Here is a 25914-nt window from a genome sequence, read left to right on the forward strand (position 1 = left end):
TCATGACTGGCTTAGACCAATATTAATCCCCCTTATCTGGGCCCATTGGTGCCAAATTTGGGGTTCTGTTAGCAATAGATGAGGGTCTAAGCTATTAGTTAGGTGATAGTTTAGTGTCTACTATGTTTTCGCAATATTAAATCCACAAACCTACATGATTCTGTAACCATTTCCTCTTTGTTTCCCCTCTGTAACAACAAAAAGTAATCCCTTTATCTGTACTCTTGAATCCCGTTCCCCTCCCTCAGTTCGCAAGGACTCCATTTTTTCACTTGGTTACCCCCTTTCTTTCTTCTATCATTAATCTTCCCTGCCTACTGAATCACACTCTAGGCATTACAAACATGCTCTAGGAATGTTTTTCATCTTTAAAAATCCCTTCCTTATGGATAGATGAAGAGATATGATAAAGCAAGCATAGCAAAATGTTAATTATAGAACTTAGTGAGATTTACTGCAATATTCTTTCAACTTTTCTGTATCTTTAAAACTTTGATAATAAAATATTTGAAATAAAATCCTTCTCTTGACCCCAAATCACCTTCCAACTTGTTTCTCTGCTTATTGTTTATTCAAAATCCTTTTAAAAGTTCCTTTCTCTACTTGCTCCCCTCCCTTTACTCTCAGCTTATGCTCATCTAGCTTCCATCTCCACCACTCTTCTGAAATGGCTCTTAGAGTATTAAGCTCTTCTTTGGGTGGACAATTTTCTTTCCTCATGTTATTCAACTGCTCAGTAGCATTCTTTGCTGCTGACCTGTCTCTCTCCTTGAAACACTTTGCACTCTTGTCATCTGACACCACTATCTTGTAGTTTTCTTTCTACATTGCTAGTACTCCTTTTTTGGTCTTCTTTGCCAGCTTCTTCATTACCCAACTTCTGAGAGTTAGAACATCCCAGGGGTTGGTTCTGGGACCAATTCTCTGTCTACAGCCAATTTTCCCACACAGGCCCTATTGACATTTTATGTTGGACACTTCTTCATTGAGTAGGATTTCCCATGTATTTCAGGATGTTTTACACTCCTAGACCCTACCCACTAAATGCCAGTAGTGTCACCCTTGTCCCCTTAGTCAATATAACAACCCAAATTGCCTCCAGACAGGCCCTAGAGAAATGATATTTCTCAGGGTTAAAAACCATTTTGTCTCTTAGTAGGTGATGCCAACTAAACTGTGACCTTAAATATCATATGTATGCTAATTCTTAAATATATCTGGCCCAAACATCTCTTTTGAACTCTTGACTACCTCCAACTATGTGCATGACATTTCCATTTGAATGGTCTATTATAGAAGCTCAATAAATATTTGATGAGTGAATTATCTAATTAACTGTCTTAGCCCCCTGCCCCCCATAGAAAACTAAATTGTTGGTCTGCTACCTGCTGTTCCCTGTGGGGCCATGGAGGTGTGCTTACTTACATCCCCCTTCAAGAAGGACTGGCTGCCCAGCTGTGAGGAATGTGGTTAACTGACAGCTTCCAGCTCTTCCCTGTTTTGGGGTCCATCTCGCCTTTAGAGCCAAAGTTACATTCTTCTTGGGGTACAACTGACAGCATACTTTTCTTGGGGAGGCTCCCAGCCAATGAATGAGCAAGGTGGTAGTTCAAGGACTTAGTCCAACACAGAACCCTACTAACTAGCATTCTTTGCTCTGGTACTCCCCATTGGGCTGGCAGAGACTTTGTCATGTTTGCATCACTGCTTGTGACCTCTCCCTATACAATTCTGCTTCTGCCTCTTTTCATTTTACAAGTGTTATTCACTGAGAAACTTTTTGCACACCTAACTCTGTTTCAGGATCTGCTTCCCAGAGAACCTTTTCAGCACTCTCTTTCATTTCAGAAAATGCAATGTACCTAGTTGTTTAAGCCAAACCCTGTGAGTCATTCCCAATTCTTAATGTTCCTTCATATTACATACCTAATTCATCAGACTCTACTCTGAAATACATAAGCTACTTCTCTCTCTCCTGCTACCAACCCAGTCCAAGTCATCATCATTTCTCACCGGAATACTGCAAATAGCTTCCAAAGTAGTGTCCTACGCCCACTATGATCCCCTATATTCCATTCACCACACAGCAGTTGGGGGTGATCTTTAAAACATACCACTGTGCTATTTTGAAAACAATGGCTTCTAATCCAGACTCCTTGTTGTATCTATCAAGGCTCTTCATGAGGTCTCTCCATCAACCTCATTTCTTACTACCATCCTTCTCAATCACTGTACTCTAGTCATGTTGGTTTTTTGCTGGTGTTATTCTTAGAAACCACTCCCAGCTAAGGCCTTTGCCCAAGCTATACCCCCTTCAGTAGACCACTGTTTCCCCTATATTTTACATGACCAGATCCTTCTTCACTAGTATTTGACTGCCATTGCCTCAAAAAAACTCACTCTGATCACTCAACCTAAAGTAATTTTCCTCTCCTCTTTCCCATTATTCCTCCTAATAGTATGTATGTATACATGTACATATATATGAAATTCATTTACATATATAGGTATACATATATATGCACTTCTTTCCTTAATTGGTTTTTTTTTTGTAACTTTTTTTTAGCTCTTTATTGGTATAGTATAACTGCTTTACACTGTTCTTAATTGTCTTTTGTTTGTCTATACCACTATACCAGAAGATCCATGAGAGTATAGACCATATTTTGTTTGTTTTTCACCATTTACCCAGAGTCTAGCACAGTGTCTGGTACATATAGTAGACAATCAATACATATTTGTTGAATGAATGAATGAATGAATGAAAGGAAAATCAGCTAATTATCTTAGGTATTCATGTTGTTGGGGATGTTTTTTCTCAGTGTTTTGACAAAGGGATTTGATTTTTGTTCTTATCTTTTTTTCCTTTAGGAGAATGGAAATTGTTTCCTCTGCCTGCTGATATCAGTGATCATCACATAGAAGACATATATTAATAAGAGTAAATTAATAAACAGTAAAAACAATATCTAGATCCATGTTACAGTGACAGTAATTTCAAGAGTCCCTTACTTTAAAAACTAGACTAACTCTATCCAAAAAGTTTTATACTATCCTAAGAACAATAATTTTACTCCCACTTAGCAATCCTAAAAAAAAAAAAAAGAATAAACTAGAAACAAACTAGTATAAAGTATTTAGAAAAAAATTCATTCATGCTGCAGTAAGGAATATTATCAAATAAACATTGTGTGCTACATTCATAATTTTTGTTTCTGTTCAGCAAAAAACCTTAAAATGTGCAATGACTGTAGTTTTATAAATCTTATTCCCAAACACTAGATTGTCATTCTATGAAGTTAAAAAAAAGATAAACTCTCACTCCCCCTAAGGAATAGACAGTATATCCAGAAAGCAGAGTCTCTTCAGAGATCTCCTATAAAACTTCACTATCATAGATGTTTACCTGAAATACTTGGAAAACTGAGTTTATACTTTTTACTCACTCTAAAGAGATCTAGATCACAATATTTATATGTCCCTCTCTAACTTTTATGATCTTTTTAATGTAGACGTTTTCTTATGACATCATGAACTTTCCCAAGCAACCTCATCCTTTTGTGATGCCATAGAGAATTTATCTTCCCACTTCCCATCCTAGGTTGCAGTCCTGAATGAAGTTAATACATGCTATCATGGGGCATGATACAAAGAAACAAGCAAAAGATTGCAATGGTACAGAGGCATGAGTTTTCATTCCAGGTTGGTAGGGCAACTCATGATGTCATAAAGGGTGTGGCCAGGTAAAGTCAAGAGTGGAGGGGAAGATTGTTGGTATAGTTCATGTTACCACAAGAGAGGGGTAAAACTCAGTGCTCAAAGAGATGGGCAAACTCTGCAATTACTAGAAGGTGGTACAAAATAGTTCTTCACAAGAGGAGAAGGTTGAGTCCATATTTGGGAAGCCAGTAATGTCAGGAGATGGAACAGTTCTTCATTCCTTTAAGTATGATATCATAAAAAACTAGAAAAGTTGTAGGACAAAAGTCACCAACTAGTGCCCAGGGGTAGAATCAGACCCATAGACACGCTGTGTTGGCCTGCTTACAGGGGTGGGGTTTTTTTCCAACTAGTTACCAAATCACAAGTTCCCATAATAAAAATCTGGATTTCTGGCTTCTCTTGAAAATATTGGAATTCTGACAATTCTTAGCCTGCATTCCTAGACGACACCAGCTGGCTGGAGCAAAGTAACCGCTTCCCTCTTTGGACAAGGCAGGTATTTGTTAGTTTACAATGCCATTTAGCCAGCTTTACTCATCCACCTAGCACTTGTAGGCATTTAAGTTTGTGACACTAATTTGGGGAATTCCATATAACAAAGATGTGAGTCAGTGTTGTAGGAGGGGAAGGTAATTTATGACATAAGGTATATAGACCTTGGAAAATTCATTGTGACAAGAGTAGAAGCAGCAGGATGCTTATATCCTGCCATTTTAATCCCAAGAATATTCTTTCTGATCCTGCCACTCTGACCTGAGAGCAGTTTGCCTCCATTATGCAGTCTATGCATTAATCAAGGAATTAAACTGGATCAATGGAATTTAATTCATAAGATACTTTCCTCCCAAATTCACTAATATTGACATAATTTTTATAATATGTTTGGTTTTTTTTTAATTTATCTATTTATTTATTTATTGGCTGTGTTGTGTCTTCACTGCTGCGCGCAGGCTTTTCTCTCGTTACCATGAGTGGGAGCTACTCTTCGTTGCAGTGCTGGCTTCTCACTGAAGTGGCTTCTCTTGTTACAGAGCACAAGCTCTAGGCACATGGGCTCATTAGTTGTGACTCACAGGCTGTAGAGTGCAGGCTCAGTAGTTGTGGCGCACGGGCTTAGTTGCGCTGTGGCACGTGGGATCTTCCCAGGCCAGGGATCAAACCTGTGTCCCCTGCATTGGCAGGCAGATTCTTAACCACTGCGTCACCAGGGAAGTCCTATGTTTGTTTATTGCCGAGTGCCCTTTGTGTCAAACACCCGTGGGTCAAGTTTAGAACAAATCACATTATCCCCAAGTGGTATAAACAGTTACGTCTCCAAAGAATAAGACATTCCATAACATCACCCACTATTTGTCCTTGGGGCATTGTATTCTCCTTACTGCCTGCATGTCTTGGCACAGACTGCTTCTTTTCTTGTAATGTTTTTCTCTCTCACTAAACTCCTAGTCATTTTTCAAAGAACAGTAGAGAAATCGCTTTCCCTGACTACACCTTCCCAGCATTGAGAAACAACTCTGGGACTTCCCTGGCTGGCCAGCAGTTAAGACTCCACACTCCCAATGCAAGGGGCGCAGGTTTGACCCCTGGTCAGAGAATTAGGCTCCCACGTGCCGCATGGCATGGCCAGAAAAAAAGGAAAGAAAAGAAACAACTCCTCTATTAGGCTCTCATAGAATTTTGAAGGTACCTTTACTAAAGAACTTACACCTTTATTTTAGAACAGCAGTAGTTTTTTTAATTTATTAATCTCCTTGGGTAGAATGAAAGACTCTGAGTTACTTAAAGGCAGTATTTTCGTGTCCCCAGGGCCTGGCAATCTAAAGACATTTAATTTCATGTTAAATGAATGGTCATAAGCAGGTATAGAATCTACTAGGTCAAAGGTTACGGGGTGGGGCCATGATGGGACATGCTATTATGCAATAAGAAAGTTGCCATAAGGGGATTAAGCAGAATATGATATCATGAGAAAAATCTGTGAGAATTTATCTGATGACACTAGTCTGGACATGCTGACTACAATAGGAAGAGGAGCTGGACCCTGCCTGCATTTAGAGCACTAGTGATTGATGCAAGCCTCTCTGGAATCCTCCCATGCCCAGATAAGCATTAACACTTACCACAGTGCCTGGAGCCTAGTAGGCCTGCAATAAATGCTCATTGAATAAATTAATGAGTGAATGCATCTGGAAATGAGCTAGCATATTTTGGAGTCTGGGCCATCAGAAGCCAGACTTTGGTTCTAATCTGGGTTAGTCAGGAGTGGTTTGCTTTCTGTCAAGCTGGACTGGCACATAACTGTTTTGAGTTGGGTTGATCTCTTAGCTGAGGACATGGTTGTCTATCTGGGTCCCCACAACTCTGGGTAGCTCACTGTACTGAGATGGTACTGGCTGGGATTCTGACTGGATTGTAAACTGGTTTCCAAACTGATATGCTAAGATTGGTCAGTGCTCACTTCGGCAGCACATATACTGAAATGGGATTGGTCAGCAGGTCTAATCTTGGATATGGGTTCCAGTTTAGGCTATGGATCAGTCTGAAAATTTTCCTTGCCAATGGGATTAGCCCATAACTGAAATCACGAACCAGATAATAGGTGTGAGATGATATCTCATTGTGGTTTTGATTTGCAGTTTTCTGATGATTAATAATGTTGAGCACCTTTTCATGTACCAGTTGGTCATTTGTATGTTTTCTTTGGAGAAATATCTATTAAGACCCTTTGCCCATTTCTTTATTGAAGCATAATTGATTTACAATGTTGTATTAATTTCTGCTTTACAGCAAAGTGACTCAGTTATACACATATATACATTCTTTTCTGTATTCTTTTCCATTATGGTTTAGAACAAGATATTGAATACTGTTCCCTGTGCTATACAGTAGGACCTTGTTGTTTATCCATTCTATCTGTAATAGTTTGCCCCTTTGACCACTTTTTAATTGGGTTATTTGGTTTTTTGCTATTGAGTTTGATGAGTTCCTTATATTTTTTCAATATTAACCCCTTATATATATATAAATTATATAATTTGCAAATATTTCACTTCATAAACCCACTTCATAGGTTGCCTTTTCATTTTGTTGATGGTTTTGTTTGCTGTGCGGAAGCTTTTTGGTTTGATGTAGTCCCATTTATTTTTGTGCTTATTGCCTTTGCGTTTGGTGTTAAATCCAAAAAAATCTGTAAGCAAGGTTTTTTTTTTTAATATTTATTTTATTTATTTTATTTTTTGGCTGCATCGGGTCTTAGTTGTGGCATGTGGGATCTTCGTTGGGGCATGCAGGATCTTTCAGTGTGGCTCACAGGCTTCCCTCTAGTTGTGGCGCCCATGAGCTCAGTTGTTGCAGTGTGCAGGCTTAGTTGCCCCTTGGCATGTGGGAGCTTAGTTCCCTGACCAGGATCGAACCCGTGTCCCCTGCATTGGAAGGCTGATTTTTAAACACTGGACCACCAGGGAAGTCCCTGTAAGAAAGTTTTAAACTCTAGTATGTTGGTTTGCTTTTTGCCATGGAACAAGTTAGTAATTTTGAAACTACCTTTTATGTATTCTAAGACAGAGAAAATTGGTAAACATATGTGAATAATTTCCAGATTTCTCACTGTCAGAAATGAGTTCAAATAGGGATAGGAATAAGGCTAGAATGAACCCTATGGTAATAGAAAGAAATTGGGGGAATCAGTATAAACTCATGGTTCTGTACAAATAGATGAATGGATGGCCAATTGGTAGTTAGTTCATTTCCTAGGTCCTCTGAAAAGCAGACATCAAGACAGTATTAAACGTGCAAGGAATTTATTAAGGGAAATGTCTTTGAGAGAGAAAATGGGTAGGGAGCCAGAGAAGACTAGGAGATCTGTCAGACTGTAATACAAGTCTGACTCTGAGTGAAGGAGAGAAGGAAGGAAGGAAGGAAGGAAGGAGGAAAGGAAGGAAGAAAGGAAGGAGGGTTGGAAGAAAGGAAGGAAGGAAGGGGTGAAGGGAAAGAGGGAGGGAAGGAAAGAAGAAGGAAGGAAGAAAGGAAGGGGAAAAGGAGGGAGGGAAGGAAGGAAAGGAAAGAGGAAGAGAGGGAGGGAGGGATGAAAGGGAGGGAGAGAGGGAGGTAGGGAGGGAGGAAGGGAGGGAGAAGGGAAGGAGGAAAGCTTAGACAGGCATGCAATCTTAAGAAAAGTTTGTAGGCCATCAGGTAGTCAGTCTTCCAGCTGAAGTCTCCATAAGAAGAGCAGCAAGTCTCCCAGGAAAGGGCATACCTTAGTATCGTTTCTGTGCTCAGTCACTGGCTAGGGAAACGTGGCCTTGGCACAAAGAGTAAGGATGAATTTCCAAGCATGGCAGCAGAGGCCTACAGTTAGTTATGCTCCCTGTAGCCAGAGACCTGAGAAGCACTTTCTCATAGCTGCCATAGTCTACCCATTGTACCATGCAGACCTACTTCTCTATACTGTGCAGGTTCAGGGAGCACCTCCTCCATGGTGCCCATGGCCCTCTCTTTCTGAGGGGAAGCTTCCTTCCTGAGGAAGAACTATAGCATCTATTGCTGCATTTGATCTGAAGGCCTCAACTGGTACTCATCCTCTCCTTCCTCTGCTATGCATTTTAAATTCCCCTCACCCTCAGCTATACCCCAGCAGATCTGCATGGCTTACCTGATAGTTCAGCTTAAACTTTTATCTCTGAGGGATGTGAACCCATTGATAATCATACCCTTCTCAGTCCAGGTTTGCTACATGTAACCATTTGTAGTTATAATGGAGCAAAAGAATTCCAGGAGGTGCTCAAATGGATAGAAGAGGCCTGATGTACTCAACTTGCCACAAAGTGGCTGACTGCTCTCTTGGAGGAAGAATGTCATAAAAGCCAGCCGTTCAAGACACAGTGGACTTCACTAAAGCACTCACCCATTTCATAGCTTCTTTTCAAACTCAGGTAGTATAAACTAAGGTGCTATGGTCTAAATGATTGTGTTGCTCCCCTCTCCCCAATTCTTATGTTAAAAACTTAACCCCCAAAGATGATAACATATTAAGAGATGGGAGTGAACTTTGGGAGGTGCTTAGAATGGATAAGTCCTTATAAAAGTGACTCCACAGAGATCCCTGGCCCTTTCCACCATGTGAGGATACAGGGAGAATGTGCCTGCTAGTGAACCAGAAGGAGGACCCTTAGCAGAAAGTGACCATGCTGGCACCTTGATCTTGAAGTTTCCAGCCTCTAGAACTGTAAGCAATAATTTCTGTTGTTTGTAAGCTACTCAGTCTGTGGCATTTTGTTATAACAGCCCAAGTGCACAGGCAAGTAAAATTAACTTTTAAGTTTTATCCTGCATTATGCTCTTTAATATTCTGAAACAAACTGACACTCTACTGACATTTAGGACAGTGGTTCTCTCTTAGATCTATGAGATCAAAGCTATTTCATAATAATACTAAGATTTATTTGTTAATATCAATGGAGTCATCATTGCTAACTTTAAATAAATCAATTAAAAGGTCTTTTAAGTTTCTTTGATTCCATTTCCAATATGATAAGTGTTAAGAAATCTGGAGACCAGAAAACCAGAGGAGTTCTGCTTTAGGATGAAACCTTTCCCCCCCTTAAAAAACAAAAAGACATACACAGTTTTATTTCTCTATCACTATAACTCCTAGAATAGTCTCAACCGTTTATGTTGACTACCTTTAACCAAAGCAACTGACTTCTCTTGTACAGAGGAAACTGGGGAATGGATGAGTGAGAACTTCCTGTTGTACAAGGGCATTTTAGCAGACTAGCAAAGCGCATGAACACATATACTAAAACTTTCTGCAGCCACACACATCTCTTTTCAGCTTCTTAAAGTGGCAAAGTAAACATGTTTATTACCATGACCCAAGGTATAGCCTCTCTATAACACAAAAAAATAAGAAGCAAAACTATGTATGCTTAAAACTACACTTAGTAATAATCAATACAGTATTCTACATTACTTGTAAGTTATCTAGATATTTAATGATTATCTGGTAATTAACCCATTATCAGTCCAATGTTGGGCTTTTTTTCTTTTTTTTTTTTTTTCTTCCAGCTGTGCCACATGGCTTGCGGTATCTTATTTCCCTGACCAGGGATTGAACCCATGCCTCCCTGCAGTAGAGTCCTAACCACTGGTGGACCGCCAGGGAATTCCCAGTCTAATTTTTTAAGTTAAAGAACTTGAAAGATTACTACAAAACATACATACTACAAAATATTATTATTGAAATAAAAATGTTAGTATAATGATTCAGTTTAGTTGAGCACAGATTTACATTTCAGAATCTTAAATGTTGTTAATGCCCATCAGCCAAAGCCCGCCAGGAACACTCCTGTAGTTGAACACGTTTGGTTTTGCAGCAGGAGAGAACATACACCATAGGGAACTGTGGGGCGACTCAGTAAGAGGATGTTAGAAAGGACTTACCAGACTAGAGGTTTGATTGGGTTATTCTGGAGAAGGTAGAGGAAGAGAGGGTCTACTCTAGGTGAAAGTGGGGACAGTCTATGAGTATCTTAATACATCTTATTCATAGGGAGGGCACATTAATGCAAGCCTACAGCTATAATTGGTAAAGCAGCATCCGTCACTCATACTAGCTGGTATAGGGAGATACTTTGTATTTTATGGCTTGGACAATGTTCTTATTTTGCTTATGCTCAGACATAATTATTGGAGTGGGCTTGTTTTTGTGTTAATGCATCATGGTCACAGAGTGGCCTTGTCTGATGTTTTTTGTTTGTTTTAATTAATTAATTTGTTTGTTTGTTTGTTTTTGCCTGTGTTGGTCTTTGTGGCTGCACGTGAGCTTTCTCTAGTTGTGGCGAGCGGGGGCTGCTATTGCAGTGTGCCGGCTTCTCATTGCGGTGGTGCCTTCTTGTTGCGGAGCATGGGATCTAGGCACACGGGCTTCAGTAGTTGTGGCTCCATGGCGTGTGGGATCTCCCTTGCCCAGGGATCGAACCCCTGTCCCCTGCATTGGCAGGCAGATTCTTAACCATTGCGCCACCAGGGAAGTCTCTGGCCTTGTCTGATGTTGATGTTCTGTGACATAGTTCATGTCCAACAGGAGACCTTTAAGATCTATCTGTGAGTGCCAGGCCAGCTCATAGCAATACCAAAGCCCAGCAGCAGATTGCACTAGGCCAGTTCTTGGATATCAGGGGCTACTTTTTTCCTTTATTAACATTATGTAGAAGTAATGTTAGCTTATTTGTCAGTAAACCTTCATACGTTTAAGAAAAACAAATCCAAAGAGGACAAAATAAAGATTTGCATTATACTTAACACTGATAAATCAGAGAAGAGATAGCTGTTTTTTAAAACCAGAATTGTTAAATGAGTCTTGCAGGGGTTTGGAACATGCCACCTCAAAATATGCTGATTTGGCCTACTGATTATTTTGAGCTAAAGGCACTTGAAAAACAGCAGATGCAAGAAGGGCACTCTGACCTCCCCTTTCTTCCTGAAAGCAGGAGTTAAAACTCCCATGTGAAAGATGCCTGGAAGAAAAGGACATTGTTTTTGTTGTTTTTTTTAAAGCTCTTTATTGGAATATAATTGCTTTACACTGTTGTGCCAGTTTTTGAGATACACCAATGTGAATCAGCTGTATTTATACATATATCCCCATATCCCCTCCCTCCCCCCCTCACCCGGCAACTCCCTCCCACCCTCCCTATCCCAGAGCCCTCTAAGTCATCAGAAAAGGACATTCTTATCACCAGAGACAGGGAATGGAGGCCACCAAGAATCTGTACTTTGTTAGAGGAACCCTATTTTCCTTGAGTCTCCCCATATATTCTGTTAGAATTTTTTTTTGTTTAGCACATTTAAAGTATTAGATGTTTGGTTTCCTTATTTTAAGAGAATTTTAGGAATATTTGATTTATACATGTGTTTATCTCTATAAGTCAATCAGAACAGAGCTCCTTTAATTTAGAAGTCTTTATAATCTAATTTATTAATATCATCTGGAGATAGGAAGACTTTTTTTGTTTTTATTTTTTATTTATTTATTTATTTAGGCTGTGTTGGGTCTTCATTGTTACACGTGGGCTTTCTCTAGTTGTGGCAAGTAGGGGCTACTCTTCATTGTGTTGCGTGGGCTTCTCATTGCAGTAGTTTCTCTTGTTATGGAGCATGGGCTTTAGGCATGTAGGCTTCAGTAGTTCCAGCATGTGGACTCACTAGCTGCAGTAGGCAGGCCCTAGAGAACACATGCTTCAGTAGTTGTGGCTCACAGGTTAGTTGCTCCTCAGCATGTGGGATCTTCCGGGCCCAGTGGTTGAACCCGTGTGGCCTGCGTTGGCAGGCAGATTCTTAACCACTGCACCACCAGGGAAGTCCCTGGAATTTTCTTAAGGGGGAGAACAAAGAGTCTGGGGTTAATCATCATCTTGTGACATTTCTTAATTGTAGTTTTGGGAGTCAGGATGTCTCTGTTTGCAATTCTCTGGCCAAGTGGTCAATGGCTCAGAGGCCTATTAGCTCATCTTGCCCTGGAGAAACAACCTGAGTTTGTAAGTTAATAATGATATCTACAATAGCAATTTCAGTACATTAATGATGTTATCAACAACAGCAATTTTAGTCATCTGACTCTGGTTGATTAGCGTTTAGTTAACACAGGATTGAGGTCAGAGAAGAAAGAAAGGAAATAAAGTTTGGGATACAGAGAGTTAATCAAAAATTGGGTAATGGAGGGACTCAGTTTCAAAATTTCTTCCTGGGACTTCCCTGATGGCACAGTTCCCCATGCAGAGAACACAGGAAGAGCCTACATGTCATGGAGCCACTAAGCCCGTGTGCCACAACTGCTGAGCCTGCACTCTAGAGCCTGTGAGCCACAACTACTGAGCCCACACACCACAACTACTGAAGCCTGTGCACCTAGAGCCGGTGCTCTGCAACAAGAGCAGCCACTGCAATGAGAAGCCCGTGCACCACAACAAAGAGTAGCTCCTGCTCGCCACAACTAGAGAAGACCCATGAGCAGCAACAAAGACCCAACGTAGCCAAAAATAAATAAATAATAAAATAAATCTTTTAAAAAAAACAGAAACAAAAAACTCCTAACTCAAGGGCCAAGTTGGAGTGGAGACTTGTCTCCCCCTCCCTTACTTGGTGCCCCGCAATAAATCCTTACTTTTCTGCAAATTCCCACTGCCAGAGTTTGGCTTTCTGTACTGCTAGAACATGAGCCCTTTGTTTGGTTACAATTTCACACTCACACAAGGAGAGGTAAAGGTCTTTCTAAATTGCACAGAGATATAGAATATATTTATAGTTTTAAATCTGAAATTTCAGCTGTAAATCAAAAGTAAAAACAGAAACACAAAAACTTACTAGTTTGGATATCAAAGAGCTGTTTCCCCTCCTAGTAAAAGTCTGTTCTACTTCCTGGTTTACATGGTCTTAAGATGAACAAATAGACAAATACATCTAACAAAATTTGGGGAATAACTTATCAGCCATAAGCAATCCAGAAACAAACAAACAAACAAACAAAAAGCACAAACTTAGTAGTGGTGACAAGAAACTAGAGAAACATATGTTACCTAACTCAGGTTTGGCTACTGGCCACTCAAAAGCCAATACTCAAGAGACAAGTGTTGGTTGGAAAGGAAAGATTGCTTTATTCAGAACCAACTCCCAAGATTCTGTTTGACTATGAAAGTTTTTAAAGAGAGAAAGGGAAGTTAATCACAGTTAATCATTTGGGGAGGGGCTCAGAGTTATCTTCCACTGTGTGCAGATTTTCTTCTGATTGGTTGGTGGTGAGGTAACAGCGGGTTGCTCCTGGAATCTTATACTCAGCCTGAAGTTACCATCCTCCACCTGGGTGGGGGCCTTAGTTCCTGCAGAACTCAAAGATATTGTTATGTATATTCCTTGAAGAAGAATCAGGACCCTGCTTTATTATTGCACTGTTGTTTCTTGACTGCTCCTTCTTTGTTTCTGCATCCCCTCCCTTCCCTGATAAGCAACTGCTTGAATCTGCCCTTTTTTACTCAGGGGTGGGTCTAGGAGGCTGAAGCCTCTTTCCTACAAATAAGAAATGGGGGACACGGAACGGATTTGTATCTGAAAGGATCTGTATCGAGGAGGGCCCCACAGGGACCTGCTCAGTTTCATATAGTGTCAATAAAGTTCTATCGCCACTTAGCATTCACCTCTAGGAGCCAAAAAATAAGTGGCTGGGTTTAAGACGCCCATGAGGTTTCTTTTTCAGCAGTGTAATATACCTGGCCCTTTGATGTGAATCCATCAGACATCATGCTGGATAACCTCCAAAACAGTTAAAAATATACAGTTAAAAATTTACACTTGTAAACTCATGAGTCATACAAATATAAACGTGTCAAAAATTTTATTTAACTCATTAACTATTAGGAAACCAGTAAGACGCTATAATGGGTTCAAAGAAGAATAAACAGTGTTGAAATTAATTTACAAATAGATTCAAAACTGGTCTATCAACAGGGCAATGATCAATTGTACCTTCCCAGACATAATTTCCATTTCTCTGCATAAGAACATTTGCATTATTATCAGTTTTCTACAGTTTACAAAGTTGTAAACTAGCTCAAAATACAACTAAGGGTGGGAGTAACTGGGAAGAGTGCCCTAGACAGGACACTAGTAATCTTTATGTTAGCCAATCTAAAAATTTTTCACAATTTTTCCTAATAAATAGATCTCTTTCAAAAAACCATGTATATACATGTATGAGTAGAGATAGCTAGATAGATTTCTATAGGATTATAGAAGTGATAAAATATTTTAAAAGACTAGCTTGTTATTATGGCTGGGGGGGTTAGTATGGTGGGGAGGGAGGGAAGACAAATAAAGGAGGAGCCAAGAAAAAGGAAGAAAAAACTATGTTTTAAAAAAATCATCGTATGGAATTCCTTGGCAGTCCAGTGGTTAGGATTCTGCCCTTCCATTGCAGGCGGCATGGGTTAGATCCCTGGTTCAGGAACTAAGATCCTGCAAGCCATATGGTGTGCTCAAAAAAAAAAAAAAAAAAAATCATTGTATATGATATTGTTGCCAAAATCTTGGCTCTCTGTGTGCTAATGCCAAACAGAAACATGGAGACAGAGTTATGGAGGAGAAAGAGTAGCTTATTTCTTTGCCAGGCAAAGGGGGAACACAGTAGGCTAGCACCTCAAGAACTGTGCCCCGCTTGACTGGGGAATAGGGAGAGGTTATATAGTCAGGGGTAGTAGTCAGAGGTATATGATAAGGATCAAGGCAGAATCAGTCTTGCATTCTTTCTTCTGCAAAGTTTCAAAAGGCTGGGGTTGCTGACAGGATTAGGGTGTGTGCAGGGTCTCAGGTAGTCAGGTCTCCTAATCTTGATGAGCTTCTCTGGTCCCTTTAATCTTGCCTCAGATGGTTTCTTGGCTGCTCCTCCCTTGATTAGTAACTGTTCAAATCTGCCCTTTGGAACTCAGGGAAGGTCATGGAGGCTGGAGTCTTGCCTACAAGAAATGGGGGACAAAAAGGCCTCCATGCCCAGGAGCCCCACAGGGCCCTGCTGGTCATCAATATTACCATATTTATTATATACCATATTTCTCAGCCAGACCCTGAGAAAGGGAAGCATATTTTACTGTCTACATTAATATGACTTTGTGCTATTCCTGTCTTCATGATTTTGTTATTCTTCTGTCTTCATCAGCATCACTTAATTTTTCCAGAAGTCTCCTACCCAGACAAACCCAGATTTGGTTGTTCATTACAGGAACTTCCTGAAAGAACCATCAGCACTGTAGTGGAAAACATCAATAGTTTTCCCCTTAAGATTCTTTGCAGTCCTCCCCTCAAAATTCTCCTCTTGGCTGTTTCTACCATTCCTGAATTGTTATATCATGATCTTTACATAATTGTAATTAAGTGCTTATTTTGAAAGACTCACCCTAAATCAGAGCTCCAGTTCTCTATAAATACTGTCGTTGCCTTCTCCCTCCCAAATACTGCCGAAGCTTTGTGAGAAGGTGTTCTCCCTTTCTATGGTAAGCAATAAACTCTGCTTGTCTTACAGCAGATTTTGTTGGTGATATTTGGGGAGCCACATGTAAATGCACATTTAAAAACCATCAGGAATACTGAAGATTCACTTAATAAAAATGCAAAACTGACTTCTGTTACTGAGTCCAAGCTTGCTCTGCTCGCCACACAACAGGTCAATGAATCAGGCCAAACAAGCTGTTGAGGCAAGGAACACAACTTTATTTGGAAAGCTGGCAGACCGAGAAGATGGCAGACTATTGTCTCCAAAAATCGGGGTCTGGATGCCAGTTTCTTTTATAGTATCAGAGAGGTAGGGACTGAGAAGTAAAGTAAAAAGTGTTAGTCTTAGAAAACATCTCCTGGAATGACTAGCCTCAGGGAAGCAATGTGTTTATTTCTTCTTTTTCTGCAGCCACTCACAGGTGGGTAGGGTTCCCTGAGGCAGACCATCATATGATTATAATAACAAAAGTGATGAAAAGCAAAGGTTAAAGTCAAAGAAACAGATCCAACATGGAGTCCAATTTAGCTCTTCCCTGCTACACTTCCACACTGGAGGAGGAAAATGAAGTGAACCTCCACCAAACAAAAGTTGTACGTCTATGGACAAGAGTCATTGCATTGGTATCAGTCATCTACAATTTACAGGGTAAAACACTCAAAGACAATGAAAGAATCAGAGGCCCCGTAGAATCAGATAACCTGGAAGTGTGTACTAGACAAGACTTATTTTCCACTGAAGATGTCTAGTAATCTTTTTGGTCCATTTCAGTCTTCTATAATTTTTCCTATGTACTATGGATGGCTGCTACTTCAGAATTCTGTTACACTGATTAAGTAATAGAAAACTCTCTTCTTGGTATAACTAGTTTCTCATGCCTGCATACCTTAATTTTGTTTTTCAGTAGTTATTTCATCCCTGAAATTAGAAATCCAAAAGGGTTCTACAGTTGATGAGGAAACTGGAGTTCATACACAGCTAGAAAATAGCTTTATGCCTGCTCTGCTTCTGTAAAACCTGCCTGCTGCGCTAGAGTGAGGACAAAATACTTCAACAATTAACTGGAGCCTAAAAGATGATCGGATAAGTATGGAATGTTCTGTTCCTGCACCTGCTCGCCTTTGTTTGAAAACCCTTTGCATGTAACCCCCTAGCAACTCCTGTGCTCTGTAATCACCTGTAACCTATGGAAACTGAGTAGCCAATCAATTAATGCCAACTGTAGCTATGTGTCTTAACCTATATAAGGAGAGAATTTACCTGAAACGGGGCCCAGAATTTTGGAGCTTTAGCTCATCTAGGTCCGCGGGCTCAATAAACCTGAGTTCTCCGACCCTCCGAGTGTGGTGCTTGGTTTCTCGTGGGGTCGATTTCTGCAACAGTGACTACAGAATACCTATACACCAGAACAAACTCTGTGAGAGCCAAGAAGATTTTCTCATAGCTGCCGCTGAAATTGTGGACCTCGGACTGGGACTTGAACCCACGGGCCAAGACTCGAACCCAGACAAAACCCAGATTGGGACTTGAACCCATGGTCTTTTAATTGAGATCACATACCTGGTCTCAGGACTTAATGAAGCTCAGGTTCTTGATGTCTCATCACAGAAAGAATTCAGTGAGAGACAAAGTGATAGGTAAGAAGTGGATTTGTTTAGAGAGAAACACTCCACAGACAGAGTATGGCCTATCTCAGAAGGTGAGAAAGGCACCAGGGATAGGGGTTATCAGTGTTTGTAGGGGTGGGTGACTTCATAGGCTAATGAGTGGGCGGGGTACTCCAGAATTGGGCTACGCCCACTTTTGGACCCTCAAGGTCAGCCTTGGAACTGTCATGGTGCCTGGAAGTTGACTTGTCCACCATCTTGGACCCATTTGGGTCTAATCAGTTTATGTTATGTCCTCAGGCTATGTCATTCTTTCAAAGGTGGTGCCCTGCCCCCTTCCCTCCTGTTTCATAATGAGCTATACTGAGGCTCAAGGTCCAGTGGAAGTCAACTTGTCTGCCATCTTGGGCCCATTTTGTTCTAATCAGTTTATGTCGTGTCCTCAGTATATGTCATTCTTTTAAAGGTTGTGCCCTGCCCCCTCCCCTCCTGTTTCACAGGCTTGTGGGTTCAAGTCCCAGTCAGAGTTGCACAGTTTCACACTCTCACCACTTGCTTTGTAGTCCTTTCTTAAGAAGAAAGCAAAGCATGGACTTGGGACGAGACTACCTGGGCTCTGACACTTACTAGCTGTGTGACCTTGGGCAGGTTACTTATCTTCTCTATGCTCCAGTTTCCTCATTTGTAAGATGGGGATTACAATAGTGCTATCTCATAAAGTTGTCACAAGGATTAAATGACCTAATATTTATTTGGAAAGTACTTATAACACTGCCTAGCACATATTGTGTTATATAAATATCACATAAAGATACGCAAATAATTTTGCTATCTAGTTTATCCATTTTCAAGTAATATGTTCAGGTACACTAATGCTAAGTATATTATAATGTTAAAACTTTCTCAAAGGAAAGGGAGTGGGGAGGGACAAGGTATATCTACAAAAAATGGATGGGGTTTATTTTTTTTCACCACCACCCCTTCTATATTTCCTGGTTGTAAGGAACTTTTGTTGAGGAAACCTGACATCCCTACTCATGTATTTGTGCAGAGGACAGACTCTTGTTTAGTTCCATTGCAATATCTCCTTCCATAGCCTGCTTTGTCCTCCTGAAAGTACCCTTCCTTTCAGTTCCTCTCCATATGCTACAGATCTCCTTTGCCCCAGCCCTGCCCCCACGGCCCTGAACCAGTGGGATAGTCTCCTAGATGCAGAATGCCTGCCTTGCTAACCACACAGATGGACCAGACATGGCCTCTGCCTTCAGGTGACTCACAGACCAAGGGGATCTGTACTGTGTAATCTTGAAACTAGCTGTTTTGGCTGTATATGAGAACTTGACCTGCTTTCATGTGGTTCTCTAGCGTAATTTACATCCATACCTCTGACCATAATCAGGCAGTTATGTCTTATATTAAGCCACCCAGAAAAATAACCACTTCCTTAGAGGAAATTATGTTAGACCAACATCTTCTGTGGGTTTTTTCTAGTGCATTTTTATTTTGATAGCAGGGAAGTTCATCTCTGAAAAGAATGTCCAGTTGCTTGACATTGTAGAAAGTATCCTGAGCTGGAAGTCAGGCATTTTGGAGTTTAATCCTAGCTCTTCCCTTTTAGCACTAGGGGTGAGTTGCTTCCCCTCTCTGGGTCCCCACTTACATTCAGTGGTAAAGGAAACAACAAATGCTCTTTGATGCTCTCACAATCAAAAGCAAGCTTCTACTGAATCAATGGAACATTGGGACTGGATACCAACTAGTCTAATCTCTCATTTTACAGAGGATAAAATGAAGCTAATATTGATAAAATAGCTTACCGAGGTCAGACATCTAGCTGAGATCAAAGTCAAAACTGTGTGATGAAGAATTGTGCTCTGTTATTTGCTAGACCCCAAGCCATGGTGTGCCTGTTGGTTATTATGTAGCAGCAAATATATTATGCTTAGCTTAACACACAGTTTTCTTCCTTTATTTAGACAGTTCCCTTTGAAGGAAAAAAAGTCCTTGGGTTTGTTGTGATGTACTTTGAAGGATTACAAGCTTTTATCTTATGTTGTTGGTTGTAATAATTAAAACTTTGAATAGCTTTATAAACATTATTTGTGGGATACAAAAAAATTAAGTAAGCATTTCTGAAAGATGAAAAATGTCTAATTTCGTAATTCAAGATGCTTAGCGTGCAGAAAGAAAGGGAATATTAAAGTGCCTTTATTTAGACATAAAAATTGTAACAGGATTTCTCTTGTGAGAGGAAAAACAAAGGGACAAATTATAAAAACTTTGAGGTTTTTTGATAGTTAACCCAGTGGTAATTAATTCTCCTCTGACATCTTGCACTTTATTCTTGTGTTACACCATTCATCTAAAGATTATAGATGAGCTTTAACCTTGTCTATACTTGTTTCATGTAACCCATTATATATTTTTTATTTTTTTATTGAAGTATAGTTGATTTACAATGTTGTGCTAATTTCTGCTGTACAGCAAAGTGACACAGTTATGCAAGTATATATATTCTTTTTTTACATTCTTTTCCATTATGGTTTATCTATAACCCATTTATTTTAATTTATTTCCCTCGATTTGCAGATGAGCAAATCAAAATTTTCAAAAATAAGATACTCTCAAAAGCCCTGCATTGCCTATTTCTTATTTTAACAAACTCAAGTCTAGGTATGGCCTGATTCAAATTTAGCCTTGCCTGTTACAGGAGTGATGATTCTATCAGGGTTTGCCAGATAAACTGAGATCTCCTAGCTCCAAAGCCAGGAGCTACCCTGCTACCACCATCTCTTCACCCCATCTCAGGTTCTCTTCACATTCACCCAACTAATTTTGCTTCAGCTTCCCCTGGTTTGCCTTTAAGCTTCCTGTTGGACCCGTGTTCAACCAGTCTTTTTCTCTCTCTCAGCTTCTGTCTACCTCAGGCAGGATACCCGGCCAAAGCAACCTTAGCCAGTGCCCTTGCTGGACCTGCCCTGGATTAGCGAGAGGGAGATTTAGACACCCATTATTGCCCCATGTTGACCTTTAAGTATGAAGCAACAAAACAAAGGAAGCTAGTCAAAGGCTTGCTCCAGTCCCTAGATGTAGAGTGCTTGGGCAGCAAGCATTGGGTTCTGAGTTAGACACTTATGACCCCCAAAAGAAAGAGAGGGACGATAAATACTATTGATAAATCCTTGTAGAAAGTAGACGTCTAACTGGAAGTGGGGGTGCATTGTCAGCAGCTTTGTTACTCAAGGAGTGATCTTGGGACCAGCAGAATCAGCATCACTTGGGAGCATCTCAGGCCCCGCCCCAGATCTACCGAATCCGAATCTGCATTTTAATAAGACCTCTAAGCTGTGTCTGGCTCAATCTGTGCTTTCCTGTGAAAGGCCTCAGAGTGTCCAGGGCCTGAGAGAGAGATGGGCACCCCAAAATGCACAGGAGCCAAATGCTAATCTAGTCATCCACAGAGAGGCTCACTGCCACAGGGTTTACATAGTGACTGCCTGCTCGTTTCCCTCCCTATGGGCAAACTTAGCCCAGGAGGCTAGATCCTCATCTGGTTACCAGGAGAACCTGGAATATTTATTCTGCCCTCCTAAATAATTCAGTGTTCCTGAATACATTATTGCCAGCCCAAGCACCCTTCAGTCTCCTTCTTCCATTTCTGAAAAGCAATTTTACTTGCCTCATTTTCTCAAGCTTGGGGGACATCTCCTAGTAACTCCCAAATAATTTTGATAATCATAAGTCAGTGAAGCAACCTCATTTACTCCTCATAACACCTAACTATGCAATAGGTACTAGTATCCCCATTTTACAAATGCAGAAACGGAGGCTCAGAGATGTTGAGTAACATGTTCAAGGTCACGCATCTAGTCGTAGAGGATCAGAATTCTTGCTGCCTCCAAAGCTAGTGGTTTTAGCACCTGCAACATACACAACCACCTCTTTGGCCTTTTCCTCAGACAAGCTCCAGTGCTGCTTTGCAAGCTGTTATTTACAGACATATGACTTGTTTTCCTGCTTCTTCATGTGGTTCCTATGTCATGTGCCCACCTCATCGTGATGATTACTGTCATTTCCATCATCACCAATTAACATTTGTTGAAAGCTGTCATGGTGCTGGGCACTATCATTTTAATTCCCTGAATGCAGTTTCTGCATGTATACTCTTCCTTTTAAATAATCACATTGCTAGGAATATTTTCTTTTGAAAGTGTGACAAACTACCAGCAGGCGCTGAGGCATTTGTTTTAGTGCTGGAAGCTGGAGAAAAGAAATTTGGTGTTATTCACTATGGACAAAATCTGAACAATTGATGTCTGTTTTCACACTTCATGCTTGATAGCGTCAAAGATCAAGATAAATCCTTTCAACCAGAGGGAAAATAAATCCATAGGAGCTTAATCTCTGATCTATCACTGCTCAGTGTTGAACGCCTATGCTTTTGTTCTATTCTGATTTCTCTTTTTTAATTAATTTTTATTGAGTATAGTTGATTTACAATGTTGTGTTGGTTTCAGGTACACAGCAAAGTGAATTAGTTATACATGTACATATATCCACTCTTTTTTAGATTATTTTCCCATATAGGCCATCACAGAGTATTGAGTAGAATTCCCGGTGCTATGTGATTTCTTTTTAAATTTTATTTTATTTTCCCAAGACATTCTATTTTTTTTATTTTTATTCTCTATTTTTTTATTAAAGTATAGTTGACTTACAATGTTGTGCTAATTTCTGCTGTACAGCAAAGTGACTCAGTTACACACATATATACATTCTTTTTTTATATTCTTTTCCATTATGGTTCATCCCAGGAGACTGAATATAGTTCTGTGTGCTAAACAGTAGGACCTTGTTGTTTATCCATTCTAAATGTAATGGTTTGCGGGACTTCCTAGGTGGCGCAGTGCTTAAGAATCCACCTGCCAATGCAGGGGACACGGGTTCCATCCCTGCTGGAGGAAGATCCCACATGCCGCGGAGCAACTAAGCCCGTGTGCCACGACTACTGAAGCCCATGTGCCTAAAGCCCGTGCTCTGAAACAAGAGAAGCCACTGCAATGAGAAGCCCGAACACCTCAATGAAGCGTAGCCCCCGCTCGCTGCAACTAGAGAAAGCCCCAGAGCAGCAACGAGGACCCAACACAGCCAATAAATAAATAAACAAATAAATTTATAAAATAAATAAATGTAATGGTTTCCATCTGCTAACCCCAAACTCCCAATCCATCGTTCTCCCTCCTCCCCTCCCCCTTGGCAACCACAAGTCTTTTCCCTTCTTAAATTTTAAAATGCTAAGATTTACTATTGAAATTTAGAGGTTTAATGCCTAACCTTCAGATTGTGAATATTTATATCTGTCAGTAAATGGCAATGTAAAGGAAATCAGGCTTATATTTGAATTTTGGTTAATACACTTACCAACTGGGTCCCTTTGGGAATGTTACTTCACTTTCCTGAGCCTCAGTTAATCAACCTATTGAAAGAGGTTAATAAATTTTTTTTTTTTTTTGGCCACAACGCACCACTTGCAGGATCTTAGTTCCCCAACCAGGAATTGAACCCGGACCCTCGGCAGTGAAAGTGCAGAGTCCTAACCACTGGACCACCAGGGAAGTCCCCAAAGAGGTCAATAAACTATTAAAGGAGTTCTTATATTTTAAAGATACTGAATGAAACGATGTGATGGATGGGATTTGCTTCAAAATAATCCAAATGTAGGGAGAAAGTTGGGTGGGTGTATAGTTGAAACAAAACTAGCTAATATGTTGATAATTGTTGAAGCTGGGTGATGGGTACCTAGGGATTCATTATACTATTCTCTCTACTTTTGTATATATTTGAAATTTTTCAGTTAAAAGAATGAAAAAAAAATCTTCATAGGTCCTTGTGAATATTGGAAAATATATGTGAAAGTACTTTAGTTTGGAATAATAGCAACCATTTTTCAAGCATTTACTGTGTGCTATATGCCATTCAGAACACTTTACATACATTATTTCATTTAATTATCACAACAGTTGCATGAATTAGGTAATTCTTATTATTATCTGTATTTCAGAGATGAGGAGAAAGAGACACAGAAACCAAGCAACTCACCCAAGGCCACATAGCTAATAAGTACCAAAATCAGATTCAAACCTTAGTTGACCTCCAGAAGCCATGCTTCATTGCCTCTCATCTAATAAGCATATGAGTAATAGTCAACAACAGCTGCCATTTTTTGTGTTCCAAACATACTAGGCATCATCCTAAATGCCTCCTCTACCTTATCGCTGATTTATTCATTTTTTTCCTTTTACTACTTATGCCTGCTGTTTAAAAGTACCTGTCCTAGGACAAGAATAAGGGTGCAGATGCAGAGAATGGACTGGAGGACACAGGGTTGATGGGGCGGGGGGCAAAGGGGAAGCTGGGACAAAGTGAGAGAGTAGCATAGACACATATATACTACCAACTGTAAAATAGATAGCCAGTGGGAAATTGCTGTATAACAAAGGGAGATCAACTCAATGATGGGTGATGCCTTAGAGGGTCGGGACAGGGAGGGTGGGGGGGGAGTCGTGGGAGGGAGGGGATATGGGGATATGTGTATGAATACAGCCAATTCACTGTGGTGTACCTCATAAGTTGGTACAAGAGTGTAAAGCAATTAAATTAATAAAGAGCTTAAAAAAAAAAAGTACCTGTCCTAAAAGTTGTACAGACAAAATAATGTCCTTGAAGTCATTAGTTAACAATTGAGGAGTATTTTTTTTGATAAATTTATTTATTTATTTATTTATTTTATTTATTTTTGGCTGCGTTGGGTCTTCGTTGCTGCACGAGGGTTTTCTCTAGCTGTGGCAAGACGGGGGCTACTCTTCCTTGTGGTGCACGGGCTTCTCAGTGCAGTGGCTTCTCTTTGTTGTGGAACATGGGCTCTAGGCGCGAAGGCTTCAGTATTTGTGGCACACGGGCTTAGTTGCCCCGCAGCATGTAGGATCTTCTTGGACCAGGGATCAAATCTGTGTCCCCTGCATTGGCAGGCAGATTCTTAACCACAGCACCACCAAGGAAGTCCCTATCTTTTCTGAAAGTCATTTGTTTTCCTGTAAGTGCCCTTTGTCTATCTCCCCTTTCCCTATTAAGATGCTATGTAAGCTCCAAATTCTAACTGCCCCCTTGAGTCACATTTTTCTGTGTGCTCCTGTAATATGTTTGAAGGATTTAAATTTTTAAAACATGTTTGTGGATTTAAAATTTGTCTTTTCTCCTGTTAATATGTCTTTTATCAGTTTATTTCATAGGCTCCCAATCACTAAACCTAAGAGAGTGAAGGAAAAGTTTTCCTTTCTGACACTAAGAATCCAGTCAATAAAAGCAGCCATACTCAAGGTGAGGGGACTACACAAGGTCATGACAAGTAGGAGGTAGAAATCATTGGGGCCATTTTAGAGGCTGCACCACAACACATTTGTACAAAATTCATGTTTTTAGGTCTGAAAATTGTACTTTAACACAAAGAAAAGACATAATACAAAATCACATAAAAAGAGCAGACTATGGGACTTCTCTGGTGACACAGGGGTTAAGACTCCAAGCTCTTAATGCAGGTGGCCCCGGTTCGATCCCTGGTCAGGGAACTAAATCCCACGTGCATAACGCAACTAAGAGTTTGCATGCCACAACTAAGGAGCCCATCTGCCACAACTGACACCCGGTGCAACCACGTAAATAAAATAAATATTTTAAAAAAAATAAGAGCGGACTATGAAAACGAATATATATCATTGTTTCAAACATAGAAATAATACTATGACTATGGACAAATACCAGCAGAGAAAGAGAAAGAGTAAAATAAATGTCTAAGAATGTGTGAGAGTGGAGTTTAAAATCTGGGGCTCTTTTTTATTCTTTCATTCACTCTTTTTCTTTAAAATCATCTCAAATATTATTTTGTTTTTTCAACACAAAAGAAAAAAATCCAAAGAAGGCTTGACCTTGTTGATATATAAAATATGAAGTCCTAAATTAATCAAACAGGAATGCATCAGGATGAAAGTAAGATTTTTTTAAGTGAGAAGAAAAGAAACTGTGTATTTCAGGAAAGCAATCAAAGGGTAGTCACTTGAGATTTGAATGTGAAAAAAAGAAAATGAAAAGAGAGAAAGTTCACTGTATTATAGGAATCTTTCTTCTTAGCAAACTTTCTTGAGGCAGAAGTCTATAGGCAGACTGGAATAGTTGAGAGGCAGGAGATGCCCTGGGGAGCTGCCTGAATCTTAGAGAGCTGAGGCTGTCAGCCCCAGCACTCCTGTGATCACCTCTGACACATTCTCCCACCAAAGCTGCATAAGAAATCCAAGCAAGGAGATGGAAATCTTGTCGGCCCAAGCTGTGAAAATAGCAAGTCCTTTGAAATCTGTTAATTGATTTGCATACTGCTGAGTTCAAGGACTTTAAGATGTATAGCCACCATTGCTTCTCCAAAGTCAGTTTTGAATAAAGGAATTTGCTTCACTTTCAGTTGCATTTTCTCTAAATAATAAACTGAGGCAAATTTGG

At 40.1% G+C, this 25914-nt stretch overlaps 1 non-coding gene across 1 annotated transcript; it reads right to left on the reverse strand.

Moving 5' to 3' along the window:
• Nucleotides 1-22909: 22909 nt before the first annotated feature.
• Nucleotides 22910-22982, reverse strand: TRNAE-UUC (transfer RNA glutamic acid (anticodon UUC)). Its single transcript has one exon. It is a non-coding gene; the product is annotated as a tRNA-Glu (tRNA).
• Between the last annotated feature and the right edge of the window lie 2932 nt (nt 22983-25914).

The sequence above is a fragment of the Hippopotamus amphibius genome, chromosome 9 (genome assembly GCF_030028045.1).
Source record: "Hippopotamus amphibius kiboko isolate mHipAmp2 chromosome 9, mHipAmp2.hap2, whole genome shotgun sequence".
Classification (NCBI taxonomy): domain Eukaryota; kingdom Metazoa; phylum Chordata; class Mammalia; order Artiodactyla; family Hippopotamidae; genus Hippopotamus; species Hippopotamus amphibius.